General features: G+C 41.4%; 1 protein-coding gene across 2 annotated transcripts in view; it reads right to left on the reverse strand.

The window, feature by feature from the left end:
* LOC117820707 (ras-related protein M-Ras) overlaps positions 1 to 3,648 on the reverse strand; it is a 29,897-nt gene extending 26,249 nt beyond the window's left edge. Inside the window, exons 1-2 of one of the 2 annotated variants that reach the window (XM_034694592.1) lie at positions 3,569 to 3,586; positions 3,313 to 3,479 (exon numbers count right to left, since the gene is read on the reverse strand). The gene's annotated coding sequence lies outside the window, so the exon portion shown is untranslated. Of the gene's footprint in view, positions 1 to 3,312 lie in introns of both variants that reach the window. The other variant, XM_034694591.1, reaches the window with a different exon arrangement.
* Positions 3,649 to 27,501: the final 23,853 nt, after the last annotated feature.

Genomic DNA, 27,501 nt, shown 5'->3' on the forward strand with positions numbered 1-27,501 from the left:
ATTGATTCAATCAGGAAAGTTTCATGGCCTGATTAAGCTGGGGTTGGTAGTCCGATTTAGATCCACTTTTTGTTATACTGGTTAAAATGATCTTTATGTCCTGATGGCAATCAATACATAATGTGTTCTTAAAAAAGAGGTAAATTTATCTACAGTCGGAGTAAACCTGGGAAAACACCAACCAATCCCTGCCATCAGGAGCCAAATGATGAAACCAATCAAATCCCGTCCTGCCGTTCTGCCCGCCTCCTTCGTGTACATTTCCCCGGCGTACACTCCCCGTCTCCTGCCTCTGCTTCCCCTGACTCTATTTACTGCCCTTCTTGCTCGACCTTGGGCCTGTCCCCTCTGACCCGATGAGGTGCTTTACTCAGGACTGTAGTCCGGATCAGAGTCTAAAAAGCTCTCACCACGGGGGCTCTGACAAGCAGAAGAATGAATGACATTTAGTAAGTCCTACAGAAAATGTAGATGGTTAATGGACTTGTACTGATAGCGCTTTTCTAGTCTTTCTGACCACTCAAAGTGCTTTCACACACTACTCGTCACATTCAAACCCATTCACTCACTGATGGTAGCTAATCTCATTCGTACACATTCACACATCTTGGGGTTCAGTGTCTTGCTCAAGGACACTTCAGCATGTGACTGCCGGAGCTTGGATCGAACCGCCAACCTTCCGATTGACAGACGACGACTCTACCCACTGAGCCACAGCCACATATGTATCATATGTATTATAACTTTTCTCCTGATATCGTGTCACCGGTACAGCTGGATAATGCTAGCATGACAGTTGTGAGTACTAACAGCAGCCATGTTTGTTTGTGTTTTTAACTTTCACTATGAGAATGTTTTGGTGTTTTCTTACCGCTGAGTGAGACATGAGTTGACGCAGTGCAAAACACAAACCATGTGCTGAGGACCGGTTTTGAATCAGTCACCATCATATGGTCTTGAATCAGCGGCGCTCGTGCATGTGAGCAGGGGGGCATCGTTTTGGAGGAGCTCCGAGGGGAGGGGGTAGGGGCTAGATGGAGTCCTGAGGAAATGCTACATTCAAATTCATGCTAGTTTTCCGTGACTACCAACCCCAGCTTTAACACTCACTTATAGAAGTTTGGCTGTCTTACCGTCTGGCTTACAGTTCAGGGATGTAGAAGGTGGTGAAACAGCACCCTCACCTCTATTCTATGTCATGGTGTGACTTTTTTAAGGGCTGCCTGTAACTTTATACCCATAAGCCTAATTTCCAACCCTGCAGGCCTACTACTTTTGCCACAGGACAGAGTATCAGAAGTAGGGTGCTTATACACCCACAGGGATTATTAAATCCACAGGAGTTCTTCTATGACAAGTTACATCAAGCTGTGAACACATGTAATCAACAGCACATCCAGTCACCTGGGTAGAAAACCCAGAATGAGCCAGTCGTCCACAGCATAATTTCCCAAGGTCACAACAATAGACTGTATAAAATATGGACCGTGATCCGTGACATCACCCATCTGTTTTTGAAGCACAGTTTTGAGGCCAATCGTCGGCGGCAGCCATATTGCTGCTGTCAAGCGATTGTGACGTAAAGAGGCGGGCTTTGAGCCTCCTAGCCAACAGCTACAGTGTTCCCGCCTGTCAATCAAGTTAGCTGTGTCTCTCATTGGAAGACTCGTAATCTAAATATCTTTGAAATTGCCACGTTGTGTGCCGATCAAGAAATTATCTATCCAGACTACACTTGTTTTTTGAACCAGGCTGTAAACATGTGTATTTCTGCTGTAAAGATCGGCTTTTTTGAATTGGTGTGTATGTGGTTTCTGGTACTTCCGGAGCCAGCCTCAAGTGGAGACTCGACAAACTGCAGTTTTTAGCACTTCTGATTGGCCTCATATTTTTAGACCGGAAGTTGCCGGTTGGTTTTGAAGCCAATCGTCGGTGGCAGCCATATTGGAAATGCTGAACTCAACCAGTCATAGTGTGAGGTTTAAGTGGTGGGGTTTGAGCCTCTTAGCCAACAGCTATGTGTTCCCGCCTGTCAGTCAAGTCAGCCATGTCCTTATATGGGCAAAACTCGTAATCTTCATATCGTCTGAACTGTCTTGTTAGAAAAAAATTCACCCCCTGTACAGTGTGTGTTGATAGAAAAATTAACTACTTAGACTCAAGCTGTTTTTTGAACCAGGCTGTAAACATGTTTATGTCTGCTGTAAAGATCATCTTCTTTGAATGGGTGTGTATGTGGTTTCTGGTGTTTCTGCAGCCAGCCTCAAGCAGATTCTCAATGAATTGCAGTTTATAACACTTCCGCATGGGCTTCACAGTTTGAGACCGGAGGCTGCCACTTGAGCATGAACCAGTCATCCACATCACAATTTCCCCTGGTCAAAGGTCACAATTAAGCTCTGGGAAATAGCGAAACCGCATGCAAAGTGAGCTAACCATTACTCTCACATGAACGTCATCATCATCTTCATCATCAACAGCAGCAGCAGCAGCAGCAGCAGCAGATATAGCAGGGGGTTGACATTTCAGTGGAGTTAGGATGGAAAGATAAAGAGGAGTCTGTCCACACAGCCAATTTATGTGGTGATTTCACTTTGCTATTAATAGAGATTAACGTGTGTGAGTGTGTGTGTGTGTGTGTGTGTGTGTGTGTGTGTGTGTGTGTGTGTGTGTGTGTGTGTGCAGATGCAGTGTGTGTTTGTGTGTCTCCTGACTGACTGGTGCTTCTGAATGATCTCATCCTATGATTTGATACATGAAGAATCTCTCTGTTCTTTGTGTCCAGCGGTTCAATCTGCACAGCACACCACCACCACCACCACCATCACTGCTGCTGCTGCTGCTGCTGCTGCTTCATGTCTGGACACCACTGTGCCACAGTAGTGCAGAAACACCATGGCGAATCACAGGCTGCTGTAGTTTCGAGACATTCCTGATAGGCGACAGAAGACAAGCAGTGTGTTTTTGTGGAAATGTTTGCCACACGGAGGCGAGGCCCGTCAGTGTGAGTGTGTGTGAGAGCCCGAGTGGAAACAGTAGCCGCCCCTGAATAATAACAGTCTTTGGTTGCTTCATCTTTCTGCAGAAGTTTGCAGCAAAAAGGAATTTCCGCAAACGACCTCCACTCCTCACATCACAATAAAAAGCCTCTCTTCACTGTTTCCTCCTCTGTCACAGTGGAATCAATGTGCTGACAGTCCGCTGGGCTGCAGTAAGTTGGAGTAGTTGAGGGTTTTTACATGCACGGTAGGTGTTGCCTGCACAGACGCCTTCATTCACGACCTCTCCTCTGTCAACATGAGAGCTACTCACCGATATCAGCCTCCCTCTGTGTGTGGAGCACAAAGAACCGTCCTCACTCCGACATATCCCTCCTCATGTCTGTCGTCCCTCGGCTTCACACCACAGCCGGGACTGAGCTCCCCACATCTGCGGAACAATACGTCGAGCAGCTAATCTTTGTATTGCAACAGCTGATGCTAAAAATAGAAACGCCCAGAAGGGGTGAACTCCACATTTGAGAAACAGAACATGTCATTAAGTGTTCGTTTTCAGTCTAATGAGATACCTCCGTTTGAGAAGTCCACCAAATCAGCATGTTCCTATTCCACTGTGTTGAATACGAGTGTGTTAGTAACTGTACATGTCAGAAAAACGACAAAGAATTCCCCTTTTCAGTGAAATGGGCTGTCCCTTTATGTAGCGGACTCCTTTAAAGGGATAGTCCTGTCAAATTAGCCCTTCCAAATTTAAGGGGAATCAAGCTTTTCAACTGAACACTTAACCCTCCTGTTCTGTTCGTTTCTCTGGAACAGCAGTAATGTTCCTGGGTCAATTTGACCCGGGGCGTATTCAATTATGCAAAAGTGTCAGAACCCCAAAAAATCCCAATCCACATTCTTTCAATCTAATTTTTAATTCCATTACTAACCATTTAAATCAAGATTTAGTGCATTTGTGTTCTTCAATTCTCACAGATCATGGTTAAATGAGGATAACTCACTCGTTCTTCATTAAAATTCATGGTAAAACTTTTTTTAAAGCTGCTGTGAGGAACTTTTGATTTCTATCAATTTTGGCGCCCCCTGTTGACCAAGTGATACCCTAATCTCTTGTTCTGTACATGCAAAAGTAGTGTTTTCAACAAAAACTTCACCCTGCTGTCTTTAAACAGACAGATGTATCACTCAATGTGATTCTTTACCATGAAAACAGACGGAAAAGGATGTTTCTAAAGTCAAATGTCAATCATGTGGTCTGACACCTACCCCCTCAGAGTGGTTTCAGGCATTAAAAATGACAACAGAGAAGGTATCAGTGTTGTTGTTTATGGTCTTGTTTGCTTTTGAAGGTCATAAAGAGGCATCAGTGTCGGTTTCAGTCTGTTTCTCAGCTGGGGGAAAAATACTCATAGTGCCTTTAATGTACATTGGAAAGCCCTAAATTTAAATACAATAGTTTTACATGACTTAGATTTTTGTTAATTTTATTTTAGATTTTGAATCTTTTTATTTTTATGAAGTGATGTTTATAAATTAACACGGCTCCTCATCTATCACATGCTGCCCAAATTTGTATGCTGTATTTAGCTGGTTTGGAAGGCATAAATGAGCTAAAATAGACTTTTAAAAGGGTCAATTTGACCTGCAACATAACAAGAGGGTTAAGGCAGGGGCAGAGCCCTAACAGACTGGGTGCCCTAGGCCAGGGGTTCTCAAACATTTTTGGCTTGTGTACCCCCTTTCAAAAACAAGTTCAGCCAAGTACCCCATTGTATGGCTGAGAACATTTTTCAGGAAATAATATGGGAAAATATCATGAATAAATGTATGCATGTGGTTTTACAGTGTCATAATAACATTGAAATGAAAGATGACACAAATTCTATACTTTTGTAGTGCAATATTTTCAGAAATAATTAATGATTGAGGCAGCTAGAACCTTTGATGGCCAAAGGAGCTCACCAATTTATTTCTGTCAAACAAGAAGCTTTTCAATCAATCAATCAATCAATCAATCAATCAATCAATCAGACTTTATTTATAAAGCGCTTTTCATACAATGACATCGTAACACAAAGTGCTGTACAAGAAAAACAACTTCAAATAGAATCAATTAAGAAAAAGATCCCAGCCCCAGCCCGACCCCAAACCCACCCCACAACCCTAAGGTTAACAACACAATATGCAACAATAGTAATAAAAACAATCAAATAAATAAAATAAATAAATAAAAAATAAAAATAATTTGCTGAACCAACTGAGGAATCACTCTCATGATATCTTAATGAGGAAACACTGGAGGTAAAATAAGACTTTAAAACTCAAAACAGGAAATTAAAATCACCAAAGTAAAATACATTTCTAAGATAATAAAAGACTAAAATATTAAACCATTAAAAGAAAATAAGATGTGAGACTTAAAATAAATAAATAAATAAAGTAGAATAAAAGTGACTACATTTTAAATAGATAATAAATAAATAAATAAAAAAATAGATAAAACTGTTAAGAATAAAAATAAAACTTAGTTAAAAGCAAGACTAAAAAGGTAGGTCTTGAGTTTGCTTTTAAAAATGTTGATGCTCTGGGCAGCCCTCAGATCCTCAGGCAGGGTGTTCCACAGGCATGGGCCTTGATAATAAAAAGCTGCCTCACGTGGGTCTTAGTTTTTACGTTTGGTACAATTGAAAGTCCGCTACCTGAAGACCTGAGGGCTCTCACTGGCTCATATGATAAAAGCAAATCTGATAAATGAGAAGGGCCAAGACCATTAAGAGCTTTAAAAACCAATAAAATAATCTTAAAATCTATTCTAAAAGAATTTCGACCACCTGTCCATTGTTATCCTCCTGGCCTTGCTTTTATTAGCATGCAAATGTACGTGACATCAACAGACGGAGGTCGTCTAGTCCAAGCGGTTTTGCAAATAATTTATTTTATGATAAATATGCTCAATTTGGAAATAGTGCCCTATTTGATGTTGCATTGAAATACAAAATTAAATGCTGTTGAAAAAGTTGTTTTGATCAGTTTTTTTTTTTTTTATTTGTTGTAATGCAACTTTTTTATTTATTTATTACATTTCTCACGTACCCCATGCAGTACTCCCACATACCCCTAAGGGTACGTGTACCCCTATTTGAGAATCACTGCCATAGGCAAGACTTTAACTGGTGCCCCTTGTATTGTAACCAACTCCAACAATCACATCACATTACACTGAAAGACAACTGACATCCAGCTTTATGTTTTACAGGTTTCCTTTGTTTTAAAATAAAAATGACCTCTAAAAGAACATTAATAAGATGGTATATTAAACACTGCTATATTCAGCTGAAGGTCTCCAGTTTACAGGGTAACTTTCAAAACCGTAACACCGGGAGAGACGCATTTGCTGTGGGCTGTGATAGGACTACTGTTACAAGCTGCTAAATCAAGAGAATCACAGCTTCTTCTTTTGAAAAGTACACACACATACAAAAAAGATAGAATGAATAAAAACTAATGAAAGAAAGAGAAATCAAGTGAATCACAGATGTATGTGATGTTATTGTGGACAGCGGGCGGAATAGAAACACTGCGGTTAATCTACCAATCAGACATGTTCAGCATTGCAGGCCCTGCCCCTAAAAGCCCCGGGGCTTTTTGAAAAGTACTACCCCCCTAGCAGGGGCTTTTTAGGGGGAGATTATCTACCCCTGAACTAAATATAAACCCTAGTTCCACCTGTCGAAACGCACGTAGTTCAGGGGTAAAATCCCTAGTTCAGGGGTAAAGTTCCTCCAGTCGAAAAACGCCTAATCATAAGCACTTAAAGACTTCAAAAACTGCTTTGCATACCATTATTTTTAAAACCAAAAGTGAATCACAAGCTTTTAAATGTTTACTGGCATCATTCTGCAACTTAATCCAAAATTAAATTAGATAAAACAATATTGTCTTTCCTTTTATCTTCAAATTTTCTTCCTCACTCATTTAGCGGTGCCCTCTATGGATGGTCAGCGCCCCTAGCATTTCAAACAGGAGAGACACAGTTTGAAGATTAAATGTTATTTATTACAACTTAATGAATAATGAAACTTGACAGAAATCTTTGGTGTAAGGACTCTATGGGGATCATTTAGTAAGCGTAGGATGTGTGAATTTGGTAGCAGAAGAAATCCCCCTAGAGTCCAGACTCTGGTGGTGGTGGTTGAGGAATCCTGGGAATTGAAGACTCACAGAGACCAGGTGGAGATGGGGAGGTGGAGGGGTGAGCACCTTCAATGCAAGATGGAACTAGCTGGAGAGAGACACATTTAAAAAGACAGCAGATAGTTGATAGGCTGATGATAAGGGCGTGCCACTGAGCTATTGGATGACAGCCCCAGCTGATTAACCAATGACAGCTCCGGAGCATGCAGCTGGAAGCGGGTGAGCTATTGAACGAGGGAGAGGAGAGTTAAACAACTGCTGTGAATGATTTTATAGTCTTCCTGTCTGAACTTCCGCTAGAGCTGCATTTGCCTATACTGCCTATGCCACTGCCTATGCCACAGGCCGGCCTGGGCAGGGGTGTCAAACTAATTTCAGTTCAAGTCAAGTACATTCTGTAAATGTTCACATTTAATGAACTATCTTTGAACAAAAACAGCTGTTGTATTTTCGCCATGGTGAGTCTCATAGTGGGCCGAATATTTTACTCTTTAAGCCCTAAAACCTGCTGCAAACACAACAAACACACAGGTTACCCATTCACCTGACACACAGAGTGTAATGTTTTCTGCAACAGAACAGATAGATTATAATAATGAACAAGGTAAAGGTGACTATTTTCCAGCTCCAGCATGAACAGTTTGTTTGCTGGACAGTGTTGTATGCAGGGGTGTAGTGCTAGTGTTAGTTAGTGGATCATCTTATTGTGCTGACAAAAAATCTTCAGGAATTTCAACCGGATTACGCAAACAGCAAGTCATTTATTTTCTCACTTTGAGAACAAAAGTCCCAGAAATGTGCCGTTCAGGTGCGCCCCATCAGCACTATGATTGTATGCGACCCCCAGAGGACAAATCTGAAATATTAGGTTTTTTTTTTTGGTTTTTTTTTAAGTTATATTTTTGGCCTTTTTGCCTTTATTTTATAGGACAGGTGGAGAGAGACAGGAAATGTGGGGAGCAGAGAGTGGGGGAAGACATGCAGGAAATGGTCGACCGGCCGGGAATCGAACCGGCGACCCCTGCGACGAGGACTGTAGCCTCTATATGTGGGGCGCTTAGACCGCTAGGCCACCAGCGCCCCTCAAAATATTAGTTACTTTTATTGAAAAATTGCAGTTAATGTCTTCTCTGTAATTTTTTCACTTTACAAAGTCGTTATGCGGGCCGTATTGGAACCTCTGGCAGGCCGGTTTTGGACCACGGGCCGCATGTTAGACACCCCTGGCTTAAGGCTTAACTCAAAAAGGCTTTGATTTCTAGTCAACAAGCAAGCATTAAGACTTGCTGGTGTGTCTTTTACCTATGTCCAAATCAAAGTTGCGTTTTGAACTTTTGATTTTTCCTCCAATATGACATGCTCAGAGCGAAACCTCTCTTAGTGGGGTATTATTTTGTGCCATAACTACAAGACTGATCTACCATAAAGTGTTTACACATACAGTTTGATGCACTGACAAACTCAGCAACAGGTGAAGTCCGTAGAGTTAGAAAGACAGCTTTCAGCTGAACAAGACGTTTTTTTCCCAAGTGACTTCAAGCTTATAGCTGATCTATTCATTCATCTAGAGCAGGGGTTCCCAAACTTTTCAGGCTGCGACCCCCAAAATATATGTGCCAAAGACTCTCGACCCCCACTGTCCCTCAAAGTGATTTATATGGCTTCAATTAGCTGGTCTGCAGAAAATGACCCTACCTATATGAGCATATGGCTGTGCTGCTGCTGCTACTGATGCTTTTGATAATTAACTGTTCACTCACCCTAAACTTAGGAGTCATCTGGAAACAAAGAAAGGCAGAAAACTCATTACATTTTCTATTTTCAAGGTTTTGTTTCAAGTTTAGCTACTATTTTTGTCTGTATTTTTTACTGTAATGGGTAAAATTTACTATTTTTAGATCACTTTGTCGTTCAACTTTTTTTATTGCAATTCTTCAGGATTTCTTTGTTCACCACAAGTTAACAAATTATATAGAAGCAATACAAAATCAACAAAGAGAAGAGAAAAAAAAGATAAATACAAAAGAAAAAATTATAATTATAAAGAAATAATCATAATTAACAGTACAAATAAAAAGGAAGATACACATAAGAAAACAGGGTAATAAACAAAAATAAATAATAATAAATATTTTTAGATAACTTGAAAAAAAACATTCTGGAAGACATCTCACGACCCCCCATTTGTGTCTTGCAACCCCCCAAGGGTCCTGACCCACACTTTGGGAACCCCTGATCTAGTGTACCTTTTCGACTTATTTTTGTCCTTATAATTCTTTAGGAAACATCCACACGGATGAAATGCTGTCTTTTTAAGGTATTTAAGCTTACATGAAAATAATAGGGTTAATTTGAATTTTCCAAACAGATGTGAGGGCTCTCAAAGAAAGACAAATATAAGAGGCTGGGGCATGTCCAGACTTTCTCAACTGGGATGGCCCAACTTGAGCTCTGACTTATAGGCGGGGGGGGGCATAAAGTATGTGCTCACACAGACACACAGGCACAGACTGACAGATGATCAAAAACACACATACACACACATACACATCCTAGTAAATAAAATTGAATCCCCCTTTCTGTGTCCACTAATCTAGTTTGACTTTACGCTGATTCTTGTGTGTTATTTTCTTAACTTTAAAATGTCGCAGAATTGAGGAGCAACATATAAATCCTCAAAACTGTATTGTTTAGTGACACAAAAATAAGAAGTGTGTCCAAAATCCCACTTTTATGTTGCAAGCATACTCTAGCCCTTTTAACGTTGCCACTTCATGGTGTGACATTTAGGTCCCTGTAATGTCTTGCTGTCAATATGAATGTCACATAGGGGTGATGGTACTCCAACCAGTCATCCCACTCCTGTGCCAGCAATGATGGTAGTAACAGAAACATTACAGAGGCCAGACAGGATCACTGTGAGCTGGTGGGGCAGGCAGGCGGGGCAGAGTGTTGTGCGCATGCGTCTCTGGTGCTGTTGACAGGCAATATGAAAAGGGCTACTGATTCCTGTCTTACCTGCTACCTGTGTTGTGAAAAATATGTATGAAGTATTATTGTACAATAAAAAGTAGGGGAGACCAGGACTGTATAAATAATGGACGTATATCCGTGACGTCACCCATCTGTTCCTGAACGCTGTTTTGAAGCCAGATGGCGTTGGCAGCCATATTGGTAATGTTGAACTCGACCAAACTTAAGGCTGATTTATACTTTTTAGAAAGGTACTTCATTGATCCCCAGCGGGGAAATTCAATCTTTTCACTCGTGCTATATTGGACATGCTACACATACAGTTTTTTTGGTATATACATACAATGCACACACATGCAGTGAACATGCTTAGGGAGAGATGTCAGAGTGAGGATACTGCCGTCAACCAGCGCACCCCGAGCAGTTGGGGGTTCGGTGCCTTGCTCAAGGGCACCTCGGGAGTGCCCAGGCAGGTGAACCAGCACCTCTCCAGCCACCAGTCTACTTGCCAAACTTCGTCCATACTGGGACTCGAACCGGCAACCCTTCGGTTCCCAAGCCAAGTCCCTATGGACTGAGCTACTGCCGCCCTACTTCTACATTGAATCAACGGTGTACCCTACGCCGGGGGTAATCATGTCTGTATGATAAACAGCAACATGTATCAGCTGTAGATTAACAGAACACGCTCTGAATCTCTGTGGAAAAGTAAACAGAGATCGTAGCGGGACCGGAAGCAGGCGGCCGGCTATCAGAGAGACCGCACTGCCCTCAGGCGTTTCGGCGGAGAATTGCTGCACGACACGGACACACCGACGCACAAGTATGTGGGGCTCACGTCCACGTCAGCCCCTGCTGCGTAGGGGAGACGCAGAAGTATAAATCAGCCTTTAGTGTGAAGTAAAGAGGCAGGGTTTGAGCCTCCTAGCCAACAGCTATGTGTTCCCGTCTGTCAGTCAAGTCAGTCATGTCCTTATTTGGGCAAAAACTCGTAATCTTAATATCTTCTGAACCGTCACGTTAGAAAATAATTCATCCCCGTACAGTGTGTGCCGATAGAAAAATTAGCTATGTAGACCCAAGCTGTTTTTTGAACCAGGCTGTAAACATGTTTATTTCTGATGTAAAGATTGTCTTCTTTGAATGGGTGTGTATGTGGTTTGATGAATTGCAATTTATAACACTTCCGCATGGGCTTCATATTTTGAGACCGGAGGTTGCCACTTGGTTGTGACCGGTGCTTCTTGTTTCTACAAAGAAAAAAAAGTATTAAAGTAATCTTTCGGATCAAAACTATTATTTGTTTCATACTTGTTATACTGCAGAAAGAAATCACATGACTTCCATGGGATTGTGTAGTTTCCTAGTTAAAATGGGAGCCCAAAGTGTTACACCATACCCAGTCTCCCCTACTGGAAAAAAAAAATGGGCTACACTTAAACGCAAAGAAAGCTACAACAACATGTTGCAACACAGCCCAAATGCTTGATTCTAATTTGAGTCCCACCTCTGACAAGACTAATAGCCATTATTGGTTCCAAATTTGGGGGGGCGGCACCAATTTCAAGGGTGGTTGCTGTAACACTCCTATAACAGTCCTGGACAGCCCGCTGCCACACACCTGGTGAGAGGATATGACAGGTTTCAGATGTAACAGTGACCGTGACATTGTGACAATGAGCCAAGATACACAAAACCATGAACTGAGGCAGGAGGGCAGACATACTCAGTTTATTATTTGCCGTATTTAAATGTCCCTGTGTGGCATTTTAAGAAATAGACTTTTTACAGACAGTGTGTATAATCATGTGAATATTTATGTGCACACAGTAACATGTTTATTACATGGAGAAGCATTTAGAATTTCATAATTTCACTATGAAATTGTATCTTATACACTGTAACTGTTTCTGTTTTGAGGCATGTTTAAGAAAGGGAAGATTTTTTATGCATTTATTAAAAATAAAATGAGACAAGCAAGAAATCTTTCTTAAATGGGAGACTATGGAAGCCTTATTAAGAAGAACATAAAGACTATTAGTTCCCTGACATTTAATTTGAAAACTACATGTGCAACATAGCAGTACATTGATGAACTATTATTTCCCCCCACAAAGTAACATGCTAGAGAATAAATAGGCGGATGCTGTACGCTTTGTTCCTGTTAGGTAGAGGTCAAAGAGACAGATAAGGATCTGATCAATCAAGGGAAAGGAGGTGTGTGTGCGTGTGTGTGTGTGTGTGTGTGTGTGTGTGTGTGTGTGTGTGTGTGTGTGTGTGTGTGTGTGTGTGTGCGTGTGTGTGCGTGAAGGAGAGCAAAGGTAAAGTGGTGCGGTGGAGAGCGGTTGCTGACATTGAGAAGATATAAGGCTACAGTTAAATTTGGAGAGCAGTAACTCTGCATGTGAATCATGGTGTGGTGTGAGATTTGTGCAGATAAAATAAAGACTACCTGTTCATAATGTTTGTTTCACATCTAAAAAAAGGATGACTACACAACTATTCTGCATATATTGTAATATACATATTACCAAAAGTATTCGCTCACCCATCCAAATGATCAGAATCAGGTGTCCTAATCACTTGGCCTGGCCACAGGTGTATAAAATCAAGCACCTAGGCATGCAGACTGTTTTTACAAACATTTGTGAAAGAATGAACCGCTCTCAGGAGCTCAGTGAATTCCAGCGTGGAACTGTCATAGGATGCCACCTGTGCAACAAATCCAGTCGTGAAATTTCCTCGCTCCTAAATATTCCACAGTCAACTGTCAGCTTTATTATAAGAAAATGGAAGAGTTTGGGAAAAACAGCAACTGGTAGGTGGTAGGCCATGTAAACTGGCGGAGAGGGGTCAGCGGATGCTGAGGCGCATAGTGCAAAGAGGTTGCCGACTTTCTGCACAGTCAATTGCTACAGAGCTCCAAACTTCATGTGGCCTTCAGATTAGCCCAAGTACAGTACGCAGAGAGCTTCATGGAATGGGTTTCCATGGCCGAGCAGCTGCATCCAAGCCATACATCACCAAGCGCAATGCAAAGCATCGGATGCAGTGGTGTAAAGCACGCCGCGACTGGAACATAGAGCAGTGGAGACGCGTTCTCTGGAGTGATGAATCACGCTTTTCCATCTGGCAATCTGATGGACGAGTCTGGGTTTGGAGGTTGCCAGGAGAACGGTACATTTCGGACTGCATTGTGCCAAGTGTGAAATTTGGTGGAGGAGGAATTATGGTGTGGGGTTGTTTTTCAGGAGCTGGGCTTGGCCCCTTAGTTCCAGTGAAAGGAACTTTGAATGCCTCAGGATACCAAACCATTTTGGACAATTCCATGCTCCCAACCTTGTGGGAACAGTTTGGAGCGGGCCCCTTCCTCTTCCAACATGACTGTGCACCAGTGCACACAGCAAGGTCCATAAAGACATGGATGACAGAGTCTGGTGTGGATGAACTTGACTGGCCTGCACAGAGTCCTGACCTGAACCCTATAGAACACCTTTGGGATGAATTAGAGCGGAGACTGAGAGCCAGGCCTTCTCGACCAACATCAGTGTGTGACCTCACCAATGCGCTTTTGGAAGAATGGTCAAAAATTCCTAGAAACACACTCCTCAACCTTGTGGACAGCCTTCCCAGAAGAGTTGAAGCTGTAATAGCTGCAAAAGGTGGACCGACATCATATTGAACCCTATGGGTTAGGAATGGGATGGCACTTAAGTTCATATGTGAGTCAAGGCAGGTGAGCGAATACTTTTGGTAATATAGTATATATGTAATACTTATCTTAACTTTTTTCCCAAAAACTTGTCAGAAAATATTAATACAAGTATCAGAAGTCAAACACAGTGGTAAACAACATTTAAACAGGCATCCCCCATGAGTACATCCATGAGTATAAATACTGATATCCCCTGGCATGTTCCTTCAACATTAATTATTTTAAGGGTTAAAATATATTTTGCATAATAGTGCACACATACAGTATAAAAACCAAGCAGCAACCTCTTGTCTAGAAATATGAGTCCATTGCAGAAGTGCTAAAAACTGCAGTTCATTGAGGATCCGCTTGAGGCTGGATCAGGAAGTACCAGAAACCACATACACACCCATTCAAAGAAGACGATCTTTACAGCAGAAATAAACATGTTTACAGCCTGGTTCAAAAGACGAGTGTAGTCTAAATAGTTAATTTCTTGATCAGCACACACTGGGGGTGAATTTTTTTCTATCACAGCAATTTCAAAGGTATTAAGATTATGAGTCTTCCAATGAGAGGCACAGCTGCCTGTACCAGTAGGCGAGGAGGCTCAGAGCCCATCTCTTTACGCTACAATCGCTCAACAGCATCAATATGGCTGCCGCCGACGATTGGCTTCAAAACAGCGCTTCAGAAACAGTGACGTCACGGATACTACGTCCATATTTGATACAGTCTATGATAAAAACACAAAAAGGGCTCAGAGCACACATTGTTATCAAGTTACTGGCAAGAGTGTTTACAATGTAACAGTCCATTAACAGTTACCATCACTGATGGGTGTGTGTGAGGCAGAGAGCGAGAAAAGGATGTATATAATTCAATCACAATAAGGAAGAGCAAGCGGGATATGAGTTTAACCTCCATAAGAACTCGCTCATATTACACTATGCATCAGGAAGTGAAGTGATCTCTCTCTTCATCTCCTTCTCTCTTCTAAAAGGGACAAAACATGATGAATGAGCACACAGAGGACTGAGCAAAAAGAGATGTTTAAAGTTGGAATTTTGGAAAGAAAGGAAGAAAGAAAGAAAGAAAGAAAGAACTGAAGGAAGGGAGAGGGAACAATTTAAAAAAGGATAGAAGAGAGAATGGAAGGAATAGATGACATGAATGAAGATAAGAAATGAAGGAAAGGAAGGACGGAAGGAAGACAAGGGATGAAGAGATGGAAGGGAGGAAGAAAGTAAGAGAGGGGACCAAGAGAAGGAAGGAAGGAAGATAAGGGACGAAGAGGAGGAAGGAAGGAAGATAAGGGACAAAGATTAGGAAGGAAGAAAGGAAGATAAGGTACGAAGAGAAGGAAGGAAGGAAGGAAGGAAGGAAGAAAGGAAGGAAGGTAGGAATAGAGGGGACCAAGTGAGGGAAGAACGAAAGATAAGGGACTAAGAAAAGGAAGGAAGAAAGAAAGGTAGGGATGAAGAGGAGGAGGGAAGAAAGGAAGATAAGGGATGAAGAGGAGGAAAGAAGAAAGGAAGATAAGGGACAAAGAGAAGGAAGGATGGAAGATAAGGGACCAAGAGGAGGAAGGAAGGAAGATAAGGGACAAAGAGTAGGGAGGAAGGAAGAGAGGAGACCAAGAGAAAGAAGGAAGGAAGAAAGGAAGAGAAGGGACTAAGAGAAGGAAGGAAGGAAGGAAGAGAAGGAAGAGAGGGGACCAAGAGAAGGAAGATACGTGATTAAGAGGAGGAAGGAAGAAAGGAAGCTAAGAGACAAAGAGGAGGAAGGAAGATAGGAAGATAAGTGATGAAGAGAAGGAAGAAAGGAAGATAAGGTACGAAGAGAAGGAAGGAAGGAAGGAAGGAAGGAAGGAAGGAAGAGAGGGGACCAAGAGAAGGAAGATAAGTGATGAAGAGGAGGAAGGAAGAAAGGAAGCTAAGAGACAAAGAGGAGGAAAGAAGGAAGGAAGATAAGGGACTAAGAGGAGGGAGGAAGGAAGGATGAAGGAAGGAAGGGGACCGAGAGAAGATAGATAACTGATGAAGAAGAGGAGGAAGAAAGGAAGATAAGGGACAAAGAGGAGTATGGAAGGAAGGAAGGAAGGAAGATAAGGGACAAAGAGGAGGAAGGAAAGAAGGAAAGGGACCAAGAGTAGGAAGATAACTGATGAAGAGAAGGAAGGAAGGAAGGAAGGAAGGAAGGAAGGAAGGAAGGAAGGAAGGAAGGAAGGAAGGAAGGAAGGAAGGAAGGAAGGAAGGAAGGAAGGAAGGAAGGAAGGAAGGAAGGAAGGAAGGGACAAAGAGAAGGAACAAAGGAAGAAGGAAATGAAATAATGAATGAGCGACAGGACTAAAGGAAGGACTATGAATTGTTGAGCACGGAAACATGTTTCCCAGAGAGGTTCATTTTGATTTAGTGTGTGTTATGTAAAGATGGAGGTCTCTAGAATGGATAAATTGAGCATGTCTGGTCTGTTGTGGCCTGAGAGGGAGGGCTGCTCATCCATTATTACACATGTCCTTGGGCAGCATACTGTACTTAACCCCAAAATTGCTTAGAAGGCAGCTGTTAGTGTGTGAGTGTGTGTAAATTAGATTCCATCTCATCCAGACCTGTAGGCACCTTGTTTTAAAGCTCATGTCATCAGTCTATGTGTGAAAATGGACAGCTGTTGATATATAGTGTAAAGCACTTTGAGTGGCATGAAGACTAATAAGGCACCATACAAATCTGTTTACCATCTATAGTAGAAGCAATTCAGGCTGAACTAAAGGAGCTTTGGCATTCCTCCAACAAACAGTGTGACTTTGGTATTCTGGCTGATCCTGAAACACAGCCACATGTCCCAGGTCTGAAAGGTTTCAAACATGTCTCTGCAGTTCAGAAGTAGTATGGGAGTCTTCAACCAAACTAAGAATCCAAAGCCTCCAGTATCTCTGTCAAGTTGTACTTGAGCTAAATACTTGTGTCAGAATTCCAACTAACACTAATGACTGACCCAGTAAGAAGTTACTTCAAGGGTAAAGTTGACAATGTTCACATCTGAGGTAAGCACGTTAACAAACTGAAATCAACTAATCAGCAAGCTGTAGATCCTCTTACTTTTCTTCTAGTGCCAGAAGAAGTAAACTCTGATCTCATTTAATGTCACACCTACAAGCTGCTGTCAAGACATTTCACTGAAACCAATGTTACATCATCTGAGAGTCATAGATATTTGAACAAAACTTCAAAGCCATCCACTGGATCACATCAAGATATTTTCAGTCTACCAGTGGGCGTCTGATTTGCAGATCACACCTCCTACTGCAATGTGTCCATGTGTTATATTGTTTGTAAACTTAGTTGTACCAGTACAATGATCAGAATTCAATTACATCCCCAACAAAATCAACAGTTTGAGGAAGCTAATACTTAAAAGGTGTTCCCACGACACTACGAAGCATGTATGTTTCACATTGTTTTCCATCCATCCATCCATCCATTTTCTTCCGCTTATCCGGGGTCGGGTCGCGGGGGTAGCAGTCCAAGCAAATTGACCCAGACATCCCTCTCCCTGGCGACACTTTCCAGCTCCTCCTGGGGAATCCTGAGGCGTTCCCAGACCAGGCGGGAGATATAATCCCTCCACCGTGTTCTGGGTCTACCCCGGGGCCTTCTCCCAGTTGGACGTGCCCGGAACACCTCTAAAGGGAGGCGTCCGGGAGGCATCCTTATCAGATGCCCGAACCAGCTCAACTGACTCCTTTCGACGCGGAGGAGCAGCGGCTCTACTCCGAGCTCCCTCCGGATGTCCGAGCTCCTGACCCTATCTCTAAGGCCGAGCCCAGACACCCTTCGCAGGAAACTCATTTCAGCCGCTTGTATCCGCGATCTTATCCTTTCGGTCATGACCCACAGCTCATGATCATAGGTGAGGGTTGGAACGTAGACCGACTGGTAAATCGAAAGCTTTACCTTCCGGCTCAGCTCCCTCTTCACCACAATGGTCCGATACAACGTCCGCATCACTCCTGACGCTGCACCAATCCGCCTGTAGATCTCATGCTCCATTTTACCCCCACTCGCGAACAAGACCCTGAGATACTTAAACTCCCCCACTTGGAGCAAAGTCTCACTCCCCACCGAGAGAGAGCAATCCACCGTTTTCCGGCAGAGAACCATGGCCTCAGACTTGGAGGTGCTAACTTTCATCCCGGCCGCTTCGCACTCAGCTGCAAACCGCCCCAATGCCCGCTGGAGGTCCCCGCTCGAGGAAGCCAACAGAACCACATCGTCTGCAAAAAGCAGAGATGAGATTCCAAGCTCCCCGAACTGGAGACCCTCCTCCCCCTGGCTGCGCCTTGAGATCCTGTCCATAAAGATTACAAACAGGACCGGTGACAAGGGGCAACCCTGGCGGAGTCCAACACACACCGAGAACGCGTCCGACTTTGTGCCAAGTATGCGGACACAACTCTCACTTTGGTCGTACAGGGATCAGACATTGACATTGTTTTCCCAGAGTATTCAATGGAAAGTCAACTCTCTGGGCCTGATCTACTTAGATCCCAAATAATGAGCGCTAAATTGCGTGTGCAAACAAAACAACTTCACCTGTTATTTCTGGGCGTGTTGCGGGTGATTTACTGTGATTGCATGCACAATTGATAACGAGTGCAAAAGTGGTGCGGACCGCCCCTTAAATGAGGATTTTGAGTGTGCTGTCCCCATGGAGAGTTTGAGAGAGCAGAGTGGTCGTAAACGAAAAATGAATATGGAAGTCATGGAGTTGGAGGTCTTGGTGGAGGAGGCACATAAACACATCGGTGAACTCCAGCAGAGACATCTCAGCGTTGCCAGAAGAAACATGATTTAGGAGAATGGGAAAAAAATAGTGATTTTATTATTTGAAAATGTTTTGTAAGTTGTCCGTAATGACCGTAAAAAAAAGAATAATCTCTTTTTTCTTAAAGGGAGGATTATCATCAGATGTCTGGCAATCCCTGCCGCACTCCTCAAATCAGCTCAGACCAGAAAACACCTCAGCAGAGCCGCAGGCGTCCACATTGTTATTATGACATTGATCGAGAGTTGCTGCAGCAACAAAGAAATCAGACGGACCCCTCCGCCATGACACTCGGGCCATTGTTGTGCACACGGGGCAGCTGGTCAGTGCTGTGTCTGGGCTGACAATGGCCGTCAATGCCCTGGCAACAGTCGGGAGGTCATTTAGTGGCAGTGCTTCAACTGAGCCGCCGGCGAATGAAGAGTGAGGGGAGAGCACAGGAGATGAATGTTCATTACGCACGGGTGGACACTGGGAGACGCCGGCACTAACTGTGATGGTGCACTGGAATGATCCAGACGCAAGAAAATGCAGTGTTGAAGGAGTTTCTCCATAGGAAATATGACATGGCTCCTTTTTGTGACTAGCTCCATATCAGCCCTTAATTAGGTCATCCAGCAGCTCAAAAATGGCATTGCTGGATATGTCTCTACTATTTTTATTTCTGACAGTCCAAATATGTTGACACGTGCACAGAGGATTCTCTCTCTCTGTCGTCTGTCATGGCACCTATGCCTCCTTCTCGCCTCAATGACCGAAGCCATGTGTGCGTAACGCTGTGCCAGTTTGCACCTGCCTTTCAAACGTGCTAAATATAGACGCAAATACAGCGCGCGCTATCTGCTTCAGGTTTGATAAATCACATTGCGTGTGCTAAATGATTACATTTGCATCTCCTCCTCCTCCCAGTATTTTGCATGTTCTGATAATCTGCATGTATTCTGCATATTCATGAAGGCAAACACATTAAATGGATTGCGAGTGCTATTTTGCTCATTTGACAGACGCAATCCGCGGTGCTCCCAGTTAGTACATCAGCTTTGCGCGTGCTATCAAGTTTGCACATGTTTTTATACATGCAAACCTTTAGAAGATCAGGCCCTCAGTGTTTGATGTAAGCCTCTATTGATTTGGGCTCTGGAGGACTTGTAGGATCCAATCCAGAGGTGTTGAACTGATTGGCTGGGTTATTGATTGAGTCATTCATTGAGAGGTCACACCACTGGATTGGTGGGCAAGTTGATGAGATCTTAATTTGAGAATTGATTGCATTGACTCCTGATTTTTCTTAAGACACTGCTTGGGGTCAGATGGAGAGATTGCAACCGTGCACATACAGACTACCATAGACACATTTATATCAAACCACATGACATGCTCATTCTCACAGCATTTTTTTTCTAGCATTTCATTAATGTTAATATTGATTTTGTTCTTATGTAGCATCTACAGTGTTAATCTTGTAAACATTTAAAAGTGTGTTTGGCATTCACCGACATGCATCATGATGCCCCTGTTACGTCAGTGTGTGATGCCTGTGTGAACGTGTGTGTATTGATGAATTGACCACTAAGTGCATCCATGTGTAAAAAAGCAGACACACACAATCCAAATCACATCAATATCCAGCAAATACCCTCTCCGACCTCTGGGTCTTGGATGCCGTCCTCCTGTGGTACTCTTTGACACAATGTTACACAATGCAACACCATCTCAGGTCCTACAACCACCTGATCTGATGCAGATCTTTTTTAAGGTAGCTTTGATTCAATGCAAAAACTCATGAGTTTTATATTTACATTAAGCTGATATACAAGGAAAAGGACCAAAGAGTGCCAGTGCAAGAGATCAAGCAATCAGGTCAATATCAGCTTATAAATAATGTCTGCAGGGATGGCTTCTTCCAGCATGCTGTGTGCAGAAGGCAAAGAGATACATGAATGTTCTCTGACCATCACGAGAAAAAGGTCTAGATGGAAAGGTACTGTAAAAAATAATCTAATTATCATCCTGTGCAACAGCATACTTGATTCTAATTGATTAAATCACAAAGCGGCTGTAATGAATTCTAAACCGAGTCTATACTAAGGACAACCTGATCATTTCAACTCTGCCTGTTGACACTGTGGCAACATTCATTGGTAGCTAGGTCATAGGAAGTGGTGGACAGTAACAGAGTAAATTTACTTGAGTACTGTACTTTTGTAAATTTTCTGAGTATCTGTACTTTACTTGAGTATTATTTTTTGGGGTACTTGTTACATTTACTCCACTAAATTCAGAAGACAATTATTGTACTTTTGACTCCTCTACATTTCTATCAGTGCTCTAGTTACTCACTACTTCATCTTTGAAGTCAGTTCATGAATTTCCTTCTCTTTTCTGAAATCTGATCCTAAGACAGTAAACTGTGTTTGTGTAGTTCTGTTTGTCTCAGTGGTTTAGTCGTACCTGTATATCAAACACAGAGCATCACTCAGATCAGGCAGTTCATGTAGAGGTGGTAATGATGGCTATAATTCTCCACCTGAGCACCCATGTCCATATCTTCAGCCCGTGTTAGAGGTTTTTGAAATGAAGAATGATACGTGTTGTTTGAAATGTTCTCCTTGTTTCCCACTCTGCCCAAACCTACAAACATTCACTGTCCAACCTGAGAGAGCGTGTTGAGCTACGTACAACTTTCACTTGTATTGGAGTAATATTTGACATGGAGTGTTTATACTTTGACTTAAGTATAGACACTATAATGTGCGGCCGATGTCTAGGATCCCGGAAGTGCTATATATGCTGGAAATACAAGCTGCCAAGCGGACCAATCACAGAGCTTGTGGTCCGCGTCGATTCTACACGTAGTTACATTTTGGAGGAGGTGGTTGTCAGCTGTGTGCGCAGGCCTCTGTGTAGGCAGAAGTATAAATCAGGCTTTACTCCTATCAGAGACAGTGTCATATTCAAAGTTATCTTTCGACTTTCGCTGCCACTAACACTCTGCTAGCAGGTAAAGTGTGGACGCGTGAGCTGAAGTGAAACTGGCAGAAAACAAACAAAAACATAAATTCATATCCACTCAAAACACTGAGTTTATGTATGAGATAGATTGACAAAGGCTGAAACTAGACCAAGACATGTTCTCATAATTTGAGTGTCTATACTTTGACTTAAGTAATGAAGACGTGTACTTCGTCCACCACTGGTCATAGGTGGGGTCATGTATATGAAATGAGAAGTTATGCGAATTGGAACCTCGACAGGGTGAGCAGAGTCCTCATGCAAATCGGAAGGTTCTTGGTTCCCCTTGTCAGGATTCTAATTTGCAATAGCCACTCGTTCCCTATAGATTATCCCTTACATAAGATTAAGCAGAATAGAACAACACAAAAGAAGAGAAGAGATGAGAGAGGAAGAGAAGAGAAAGAGAAAAGGTGAGAAGAGAAAGAAAGCATAGAAAAGAAGAGAAGTGCTGCATTAGATTAGAATAGAATAGAAAAGACTGTGATTGAATATAAGAGGGGAGGATTAAATAGAGTAGGGAAAAAGCAGGAATGGATAGTATAGTATATAATGGAACAGAGTATAGTAGAAAGGGGGATTTTCTCTGAGGCTGTCCTTTTCGACACGCACACACACACACATACACACACACACATACACACACACATTACACACTGGGAGAATCTTTCTTTCATCGCCTCTTGCCTGTTTCCATGGAGACAGTAGTGAGCTGTTTCTTTCCACCAGGATCACACCATCTGTCTTGATCACAATACATATGCACACACACATGCGTGCACACACAACTGATGAATTTTTCAGTTTCACCAGATCAGTCAGTACTACAGTGACTGTGATGCTGATGGACTGAGGGCTTTTCCTTATGTGCAGAGGGTTCATATTTAATATAAATGACTACTCTACAAGTGTTTGGTCCATGACAGTAAGCTACAGATCCTACTGTAAATCTCTCATTTACACATCTCTCTTCATTGTCTCAAAACTGTTACATCATTTTTAGGTGATCAAAATGTTATTTTTAATTGAACAGTTAATGCAATGTGGAAGTTTCACTTTGTCTCTTTAATAAAGGCAGAGGTCAATCAAGTGCACACCAAGGTTATTATAGTTTTGCATTTTTCAGTAGTTTTTATTTTTATTTTGTTTTGACTTTTTATTTTCAATTTCAGTTTATTTGTATTTAGTTTTTAAAGCTGGTTTGCTAGTTTAGTTTAGTTTAGATTTTTTGAAAATGCTTCGTTTTAGTTGAGTTTTTATTAGTTTCAGTATTAGTTTTAGTTGAGTTTTTATTAGCCTCAGTATTAGTTTTAGTTTAGTTTTTATTAGTTTCAGTATTAGTTTTAGTTTAGTTTTTATTAGTCTCAGTATTAGTTTTAGTTTAGTTTTATTAGTTTCAGTATTAGTTTTAGTTGAGTTTTTATTAGTTTCAGTATTAGTTTGAGTTTAGTTTTTATTAACCTCAGTATTAGTTTTAGTTTAGTTTTATTAGCCTCAGTATTAGTTTTAGTTTAGTTTTATTAGTTTCAGTATTAGTTTGAGTTTAGTTTTTATTAACCTCAGTATTAGTTTTAGTTGAGTTTTTAATAGCCTCAGTATTAGCTTTACTTTAGTTTTATTAGTTTCAGTATTAGTTTGAGTCTTTTTTGTAACATGTTTAGTTTTCAGGGGCAAGCTTCAATAAGGTCATCGTGTAAGCTTCCCCCCTCTTGTGATGTTCCTGCGTATGTACTGACCAGCAGCTATCGGGTCGCTGGTGGAAGGAATGCATCAGTGTTTTCTGCCCTCTGGTTATCTCGGGCTCCATCATGAAGGGCGCTCTCCCTTGCCTTGAAAAGTTAAGCTCGGTTAGCCGTCTTGCGTGAGCTTTTCAAATGGACTTTAATCCATTACATTTCCCCTGACGCGGACATGAGCACCACATACTTGTTTGTCTCGTCCGTGACGTGCAGCAATTCTCCGCTGAAACTCTAGAGGTCGGTGTGGTCTCTCTGATAGCCGGTTACATGGCTAATATGCTGGAAATACAAGCTGCCAAGCACAGAGCTTGCGGTCCGCGTCGATTCTACACGTAGTTACATTTTGGAGGAGGTGCTTGTCAGCTATGTGCGCAGGCCTCTGTGTAGGCAGAAGTATAAATCAGGCTTTACTCCTATCAGAGACAGTGTCATATTCAAAGTTGTCTTTCGACTTTCGCTGCCACTAACGCTCTGCTAGCAGGTAAAGTGTGGACGCGTGAGCTGAAGTGAAACTGGCAGAAAACAAACAAACACATAAATTCATATCCACTCAAAACACTGAGTTTATGTATAGTTACTTTAGTTTTGTAAACTCACAATACAGTTTTTTGTAAATCTTCGGTTTTATTTTTACTTTTCCTTAATGAAAATGTTTTTTCACCTCTCGTTTTTGTTATTTCATTAGTTTTTGTTAACGATAATAACCTTGGTGCTGACACAGGAGTAAAATGTCCTGTATAAAGAAAGGGTGATACAGAGTTTGAGAGGATAAAATGTGCTGTTAGTTCAAATAAACACTTTAAATCACTTAGCTCCTTGTATAGCTTTACTTTGACATCATTTTGGCTATGTTCGCACTGAAAGAAAAAGTGTCCCAAATCCGATTTTTTGGTGGTCAAGTGACCAGGTCAGACTTTTTAGAGGCAGTGTGAACACTCAAATCTAGCCCAAATCAGATTTTTTCAAATCATATTTAGACCACTTCTATATGTGGTCCTGAATCAGATACAGATCTGATTTTTTTCAATGCGACCTCAGTGTGAACAGCCAAGGCGGATTTGGTGCGCATTTGATACTTTCAAGTCACTTTATAGCGACACACGTCACAATTCTGCGGTAGCCTTGCAAAAATGGAGGATAACAACGATGGAGAGAGTCAACGGAGGGACAGCAAGGTCTTGGACCTTATAATTATATGGGTTGACACTTCCATACAAGCAAAGCTTGAGGGTTCATACTGTAACCAGTCTGTGTTTGAAAGTATATCGAAAGAACTTGCCCAACGGTGACACAGAAGAATCGTGACTCAGAAGAACGGTGACATAGAAGAACGTTGACACAGAAGAACGTGGACACAGAAGAATCGTGACACAGAAGAACGTTGACACAGAAGAACGTTGACACAGAAGAACGGTGACACAGAAGAACGGTGACATAGAAGAACGTTGACACAGAAGAACGTTGACACAGAAGCACGGTGACATAGAAGAACGGTGACACAGAAGAACGTTGACACAGAAGAACGTGGACACAGAAGAATCGTGACACAGAAGAACGTTGACACAGAAGAACGTTGACACAGAAGAACGGTGACATAGAAGAACGTTGACACAGAAGAACGGTGACACAGAAGAACGTTGACACAGAAGAACGGTGACACAGAAGAATCGTGACACAGAAGAACGTGGCTGCAGTGATAAAAGAAAAATGAAAATGCTGACTTCCTCCATGTTTACGTTTGTGAAACAGCTGCATGTGACGTCATTGTTACTGTTCTTTTGCGCATGTGGGGCAGTTTGGAGCCCTAAATGGTTCACACTGGAATCGGATACAGGTCACATTACAGATGGTAATGTGAACAGGCAAACAAAAAATTGGATCTGAGCAAAAAATCGGAATTGACCATTAAGCCTTGCAGTGTGAACGTAGCCTTTGAGGTCATATATATGCGATAATGTACGGTTAGCAGGTGGTTATGGGAAATAGAATCCGGACAAGGTGAGAAGGGGTCTTGTCTCACCCTGTTGGGACATCAGTGCACATGGTACACATTTGCACACTGCTTTAGCAACACCTTGCACATTTCATCACTGCTCTTTCCATTCACCGGAGAGAAGATATTTTAAATACTCTCTTTTTTATTGAAGTTAAGTTTTGATAGTAGGAGTTTTTATTTTATTTGATATGAACTGTAATGCACCAATTTCACAGATTCAAATTCTTGGTTTGTCTTAACCTGTTTCAGAAACTCCAGCTTCTTAATATCTATAACATCAATATCTCTCAAATATGTGTCTGTTTGTATAAAATACAACGTGAAGGGAATATCCCTGATCACTTCAAGTCTTACTTCAAATCAAATTCACAGGTTCACTCTCATTCAGCTCGTCAAACTTTATTTCTTCATCCTCCTGAATGTTTTACTTGTAGAAGTCAATTCTCGATACGTTTCAGGAGCAGCAAATTCTGGAATATTGATTCCAATGTGGCTAAAAACTGTTTATCTTTAAAATGTTATAAAGGATGCTTGAAAAAACTTTTAACTACTGTTACTTAATATACTCATCATGCTCAACCAAATACTCATAGAGTAGGTGTCCATGCACATCATATTCAGATTTTGTACTTTTGAATTCTGTTGATGTAATAACTGCATTTTGTATATTCTTATGTTATTTTATTTTTAGTATCAACTGTTGTCTTTATATGTGTCAATCTAGTATTTTTTTTAATTCATTTTTTATATTAGAACACTATTTGGGTTGAGGCTTCAAATAAGCTCTCTGAGTTTTCTGCCTCTTCCTGCACATTCTATTATTTATCTTTGCTATTTTTTGTATGTATTTTCTTTTAATTGTGCAAATAAATAAACTTTAACATAAACAACCTACTTGGCAATAAATCTTTCTGATTCTTGTCATGTTGCTCCCTTTAGAGTGACAACTGATTACTTTGTGTTGAGGCTTTGCTGAAAATTAGTTTTATAACAACTCAGTCAACAGCTGTTTAAGGATTGCAGTATGGCATAAATCAGGGGTTCCCAAACTTTTCAGCCCGCGACCCCCAAAATATAGGTGCCAAAGACTTGTGACCCCCACTGTCCCTCAAAGTGATTTAATGTGGCTTCATTTAGCTAGTCTATAGGAAATGACCCTACCTATATGAGCATGTGTCTGTTTCCTGTGCCTTTATGAATTATCCTTAGAAAGGCAGAAAACTCATTACATTTCCTATTTTCAAGGTTTTATTTCAAGTTTAGCTACTATTTTTGTGGATATTTTTTTCTATAATGTGTAAATGTACTTTTTATAGCTAACTTTTGTCATTCATCTTTTTTTATTGGATAATTAATGTTTTTCTTTTTCACCACAAGTTAACAAATTATACATGAGCAATAAAAAAAAGAGATGAAAAAAATACAAAAAAGAATATTAATGATAATAATAATGATAATAATAATAATAAACAGAAAGGAAACAAAAAGGAAAAGCAACATAAGGAAACAGGTTAATAAATGTATATAAATAAATATTTTTTGATAACTTTAAAAAAAAAAAAAACACTCTGGCAGACATCGCGCAACCCTCCATTTGTGTCTCGTGACCCCCTAGGGCAGGCATGTCCAAAGTACGGCCCGGGGGCCAGTTGCGGCCCGAGGTCCATTTATTTATGGCCCCAAGCTTCCATCTTAAATTGTTTTATTTATAGCACAGAAATGAATCACCTTCTGAATCATCTGTACATTTGCAGTTTCTTTCAAGCGCACAAACAAAACTAAAGTCAATCCAGAAACGTCTCAAAAAGCTTCATAACGACTACCTCTCTAAAGCCAAAGCTCTGGGAATTCTTCAAGACGGCAATAAAGAAGAAACACAAGAACTCTTAAAGCTGACAGTTTTTCAAATTAATGTTTTCATCATGATGTGAAAATGTTCTTAATGAACACTAAAAGTTCAGAAGACACAAAAGAGAACACAAGACAAGATCAAAATTATGAAATTGTACAGAAAAGGCAAAATTTGGTGCAGAAAAAAATGTTCAGAACTCAGGAAAATAATT

The sequence above is a fragment of the Notolabrus celidotus genome, chromosome 10 (genome assembly GCF_009762535.1).
Source record: "Notolabrus celidotus isolate fNotCel1 chromosome 10, fNotCel1.pri, whole genome shotgun sequence".
Lineage (NCBI taxonomy): Eukaryota > Metazoa > Chordata > Actinopteri > Labriformes > Labridae > Notolabrus > Notolabrus celidotus.